This window comes from Melospiza melodia, unplaced genomic scaffold (assembly GCF_035770615.1).
Source record: "Melospiza melodia melodia isolate bMelMel2 unplaced genomic scaffold, bMelMel2.pri scaffold_45, whole genome shotgun sequence".
Taxonomy (NCBI): Eukaryota; Metazoa; Chordata; class Aves; order Passeriformes; family Passerellidae; genus Melospiza; species Melospiza melodia.
The window spans coordinates 3,985,144-3,991,215 of record NW_026948772.1 but is presented as its reverse complement, the minus strand read 5'-3'; the positions used below and the strand labels follow the sequence as shown (position 1 = coordinate 3,991,215).

Genomic DNA, 6,072 nt, shown 5'->3' with positions numbered 1-6,072 from the left:
GGCCACCGCCGCCATGAGGTGAGGGGGGGCGGGGTACAGGGCACGGGTGGTGGCGGCAGCGGGGCTGGAGACCGGGGCTCCGGGGCAGGAAGGCGCCACCTGAAATACTCACTGTCTCCTATTTATCTGTTCGACCGGGGGACTGGGGATGTTGCTCGGCTGTGCGGTTCAGCATTAATTCCTCAGCCTTTCACTCGGTGTGCTGGCTTTTGTCCTCTGCAACAAGCCAGGCCGCTGCTGTTGAGCTTTGTGAATACAGATGGAACTAATGGCTTATTTGTGATGTTTCTTCTGTCCTCTCTTTAGGCCTTCAGCCGATGACCGATGGCGGTGACCCGCCCGAAGGAGCAGCTCTGAGGTGCCCCGGCCCCGTCACATGTGGAACCCCGAGCTGAGCTGTGCTGAGCTGTGCTGGGACAGCCGGGGAGGCGCTCCAGGAGGGCACTGGAGCCTGCGAGAGCAGATGTGAAGGGATAACCTCCCCGTGGGACACAGCAAGAGCTCTGGAGCCACATGGGTGAGGTGTGACCGTGAGCCAGCCTGGGAAAATGGGCAAAAATGTTTTGCTGTCTAAAAGGCCTCTGCTGGCTCCTGTGCTAGCCTCAGGTCCTCAGGGTGGAAATAACGTGGTTTATCCAGAAATAAGTTTAGCTTATCTATTCCTCTTGCTGGATGAAGCCTTGATGAGAGTAGGCATCATCAGAAAAGTGCCTCCACGTTTTTTCTGCCCTGTAAACCCCCCAGTTTTGGGGTTTTTGTATCCCAGCAGTAGTCAGCTGCCCGTGGCTGCTCAGTGCCTGTGGCAGTGTTATGCTGCTGGGAGAGAAAGGTGCTGCTGAGCTTTCCTGGCACCAGCAAGGCCGTCCTGGTGCTCAGTGGTGCCAGGTTTTGGCAGCACTCTGCATGCCTGAGAGTGGAGTAACTCCTGCCTGTGGAGACAAGTGACTAGACTGTGAGTGTTCATGCAGCAACAGGCAGCTTTATTGAGATCTAACATCCTTATATAGATGAGAAGGCCCATGAAGGTAATCCTCATTGGCTGAGCCAGTTACTACTCAGCTAACCAGCCAGTAGCAGCCTGAGTCTCCAATGGCCTGGGCCTGCTCTTACTGGTTGAATTACATAAGCAAGGTAATTATATAATAAATCACTTATGAACTTGGAATTATTTATACTGTGTGGCCTACAGGCCAGATGTAGAGCATCACAGAGGAATAGCTCATAAATATGGAACTTGTGTGTGTCATAAAACCTCTATAGCTCATCAATATGGAACTTGGGTGTGTCATAAAACCTCTGTTCGCATGATGTTTGGGGCACTCGAATGGAGGAAGGCTCCTCCAAGTGATCAGTGCTGCAATAAAAATGAATGCTTTTTGATACTCAAACTGTGTTAGAAAGTTTCTTTTTGGGTGATTTCAGTGTCAGTTCCACAAGGCCCTGTAGTTTCACAGTGGCCCCTTGTTTCTAAAGTGTCATGATGGCCTCAGTCGCACAAGGCCCCACAATGTCCAAAGAGTCCCCTTAATTCCATGGGGCCCTGAAGAGCTACAATGGCCCCTTGGCTCCATGAGGCCCTGCAGTGCCACCCTGGGGCAGGAGGCCAGGAGGAACTCGTTCCCCACATGCTGCAGCTCCCTGGGCCAGCTGGCACCAACACCTTCTCCCAGGCCAGCACTGCCTGGCACAGCCAAGGCCGAGCCACACTGCAGCTCCCTGCAAACCACGGCGGGGACTGCCAGGCCAAAACCCGAGTCACAGACAGTTTGTCACTCTTCCTGTCTGTATCTGACCAAGAAATGTCCCATTGTGGGGTCCCCTTTCCTGCAGTCACTGCAGCACTGGGACCATTCCTGGAGCTCTGAGCAAGAAAAATGGCCAGCATTGCACCTCTGCACTGACTTGGGGATGGTGGGAAAGGCTCTCTGGGGTGGCTGGAACCATGGAAAAAGGACAGTTGGGAGCACAGAGGGAAACCCAGCTGGGCTGCTGGACTGGGGCAGGGCATCTCTGTCTGGGGGAGAAGTTGGCTGTGAAACTCCCTCCTGTGGATGCTCACGTGCCCAAGAGTTGGGCACTGAAGAGCATCACAACAACAGACAGGAGGATGGGGCGGCCAGGATTAAAGCGCCTCAGGGGGGTCTGGATTGGCCACACAAGGGTGAACCCTGGACACCATCTCCAGGTTATCCCTGACTGTGAAACATGGGCTGAGATCAATCAGGGCCAGGCCAGGCAAAGCCCCTGTGGTGTGGGGGGGCAATGGTGGGAATATAAATCTGGGGCGACACGTGGTCTTGGTAGTAGGTGTAGTAAATTGGGAGCACCATTCCTAAACCACAACAGCCCTGTCAGAACCAGGCCTGTCCCTGCACTGCCCCCGCTCTGCTGCCCCACAGCTGCTGGATCAGGAAGGGCAGAGCCATGGGGGAGGAAAATGCACAGGGACTCCTCCTGGGATCGACCTTCCATCCTGATACTCAGACCCCAAGACAGAAACCCCCATCCTCAGCTGGGAGGTCACCATCAGAGTCTCTGCCAATATCCCACTTGGTGAATCTTTCACACTGAGATTTTGGTCCTTCCTTTCAGTTTCTTTACTTTTGGGGCTTTTAATGATTCCTCCATAAACATGGCAATTCATGTCCCTAATATGGCAATTCTTTCCTTTTTATGAAAGTGTTGGGAATTAGGCCACATTAAAATGCTGGCAGGGTGTGCATTGGTATTTGCAGCCGTGTGGAGAAGCAGTTGGGATATAAGAACCAAAGAAATGTAAAATGGTTTGAGTTAGAAGAGACCGAAAAGAGTCTCTGGTAAAACTCCCATTACCCAGGAACACCTTCACTCATTCAGGTTGTACAAAGCCCCTGACCTTAAACACATCCAGTGATGGGGTTTCAATTCTGAGGGCACCCTATGCCAGTGTCCTGCCACCATCATCAAAAAATATTTCATCCTTACAGAAAATCTAAATCTGCCCTCAGTCACTTAAAAGATACAGTGTATTATTCTGTATTATATTCCCCAATATAATCTTGGGCAAAATTGTACTAAGCCATTCCTGGACTTAAATCACATCTCCAGGGCTGAGCACCTTTGAGAAGGCCCAGAGATCTCCCAGGATGGGATTTGGAGGCCCCAAGAACATGATCACTGTATGGGAACTGGAAGTCCTGGGTTCAGTGGAGACTGAGGGCAGAACAAGAATAGCCTGTGAGGATGACAAAGGTGGATTCAAATATATTGGACCTCTTCTTCATAGTGGAAATGAACCTGAGATAGAAATAATGTCACCAAGTGCAGCTGTGAAGACCCAGAATGGAACCAAGGAGAGATAATAATTAAAAAAAGACTGGATGTGGCACTTGCTGCCATGATCTAGTTGAACAGTTAGAACATCGGCTGGACTAGATGATCTTATAGGTCTCTTCCAGTCTTGAAAATTCTGTGATTCTGTAATTTCCCTGCCAGGGCAGGGCTGTGGCACAACACATCTCCCAGAAGGAGTCTGGGTCAGCCCCAGGCTCTGTGTGGGCAGGCAGAGGCAGGCAGGAGGCAGAGCTGTCAGCAAAGGAAGGGCCCAGCCAGGTGGGGCAGCCGGGGGATGCCGACAGCCTGCAGGGACAGAGGAGCAAGGCAGGGACACCGTGGGACAGCCTGGGCTGCACAGGGCACAGGGATGGGCAGCAGCTGCAAGACAGCCCTGCCAGAGCCAACTTGGGCAGCACTTTGGCCATGGCTGCTGGTCCTGGGCCTGAGGCAGGAGCAGGAGACAAGTGACCCTTGCAGGGCTGGGGCCTCATTGCCTCCTTGTCCCTGCTCAGCAGCCTGGCAGGGGCCACCCCATGCTCCTGCCCTTGCCATTGCACATCCCCACATGCCAGTGCCCATCCCAGGAAGAGCCTTGAGCAAGGAGGGAGGGACAGGATCTGCCTGGCCAGAGGCTGGGGCTCAGGCCTGGGCTCTTTGCATTCCTCAAACACATCCAGCTTTGCTCAGCACCAGAGACACCTTTGCCTTGTTTGTACCCAACTGTCACCACTGCCTCCAGTGTTCTGCTCTAATTGGAACCAGGGGAAAATTTGTCATTTGTGTCTCTCAGTGGTACCCATTAAAACTTGGAAAACTTTGGAGTTTCAATTTAATTTTGAGTTGTTGAGAAGTGTTTTGAACACTCTCTCAGGGACTCAGTTTGATGTAAGTAACACCAAATCCCCAAGAGTCTCATTTAAGTCCTTGTGCTGTATCTGTACTGCTGAGCTTTAAAGGAACAGCTCTTCCCAGGGCCAGCTCCTCTCCCAGCCCAGCAGGGCAGAGGGCTCTGCCTGCGGGCACTGCGGGGACAGGAGCCAGGCAGAGACAGGCTGAAGGCAATCAGGATTGGGAAGACATTGAGCTGAGATTTCACTTGGGGAAAGATCTTCACAGCCCTGTGCATGGTGAGTGTGTGGGTGCAGGGCAATGTCCCCTGTGCTCCTGGAGGGATCTCCTGAAGCCAGCACACCCCACAGCCTGAGGGATGTGTCAGGAGGACTCTCTGAGTTTCTCTCTGGCACAGGAGCAGGAGGAGGAGGAGGATGTGCTGCAGAGCGGGGCTGCCCTGGGCACCGTCAGAGGGACAGGGCAGTGTGGGGGACGGGACAGGTATAAGTCCAATGGTGTCAGGAACCCACGCCTTAAAAAAGGAACCCACTAGGCCGCGGCAAAATATCCAAATATGGATAACATTGTAACCAGACCAGTGAAGAGATTTTTGCTTTTATTTCCAGCACATCAGTCTCAAAATACAAAATGGAGACATGACAGCTCACTGATCCACACCAAAAAATGTCTCCTCCAACAGGGCTCATACAGCAATACATAAAATCATCTCAGACTAGAATTCAGCCAATCAGACACAGAAAACACATATTGACAAGCATTCTATCCAATCTTATAAAACATACGTAATCGTAGCTAAAACAAAGACTAGTTCATAAGAGACAAAGAACAGAGTTCTATTCATGCTAACCTTCTAAAGATATACATTAAATAAACTTGTTGCCATCCTAAAGCAAATTCCACAGAGACCTATCGTTATTTTGTCACGTCTACTGCTTGGGAAACTTTTCTACTTGCATGGGAAACTTTTCTGCTTGCATGGGAAACTTTTCTGCTGTATTTGCAATGCTAACAAAACTTCAGTCTGAGGCCTATACTTTTTTAACCATTTCCTAAAAACCCTCTAACCTTATGGATTCCAACATTCCCCCTCTCTGTTTGACCCAGAAGCTTTCATTTTCTTGTCGCTTGCTAATTGCGTTTCATAGCTCTATTGCAAAATTTCTGGTTATTATCTGTTGAAGACTATTTTCACTAAACTGAAGCATTGCTATATTATGGCACAGCAACTTAATGCTGTAAAGACCCAATCCCTGAAAGAGATATGAATCACATTTGGCAACAGTCACAAGTCATCGTTTGAAAAACTCTGGTCGATTCCAAGGCCTTAATTCAAAACCTTCGTTCATGTCAATACCCTCATCTACTGCTTTTGTGAGATTTCGTACACTCTCTGTGCTTCTACTTCCTAATTCTCCTGCTTGAATGACAAAAACTTCTCGGACTGTTTTGTTCATCATTCGCCGAACACAACAGAGTATACAAGGTACCACTATCAATATCAGTATTAGAACACCTAATACGTAAAGACCTATCTTGCAAAGTTGCCTTAGCCAAGGTGCAAAACTCCAATTTTGAAACAAATCATCCAACCAGGGACCTCCATCTTCTTTAATTTGGGCTGTCAGATCCTTCAATTTTTGAATGCTTTTGTGAATGGATTCAGAATGATCAGACAAATTCATACAACATAATCCTTCAAATTCCTCACAACCATGTCCTTGTGCCAGTAAAAGAAAATCAATGGCTGCCCTGTTTTGAAGAGTAGCATGTCTAATACTATCAACATCAGTCAACATATCACTGATTGCAGAGGATGTGGCATTAGCTTGTTTGCTCAGCCAACATCCAACTCGATCTAATTGTCTCAATGCCACAGCTGAAGCCAATTGGGGTAAAAATATACCT

General features: G+C 49.6%; 1 non-coding gene across 1 annotated transcript; it reads left to right on the top strand.

The window, feature by feature from the left end:
* The first annotated feature begins 761 nt into the window (after positions 1 to 761).
* Positions 762 to 965, top strand: LOC134434678 (small nucleolar RNA SNORA74). The gene has a single exon (XR_010031903.1). It is a non-coding gene; the product is annotated as a small nucleolar RNA SNORA74 (small nucleolar RNA).
* The last annotated feature ends 5,107 nt before the right edge of the window (positions 966 to 6,072 follow it).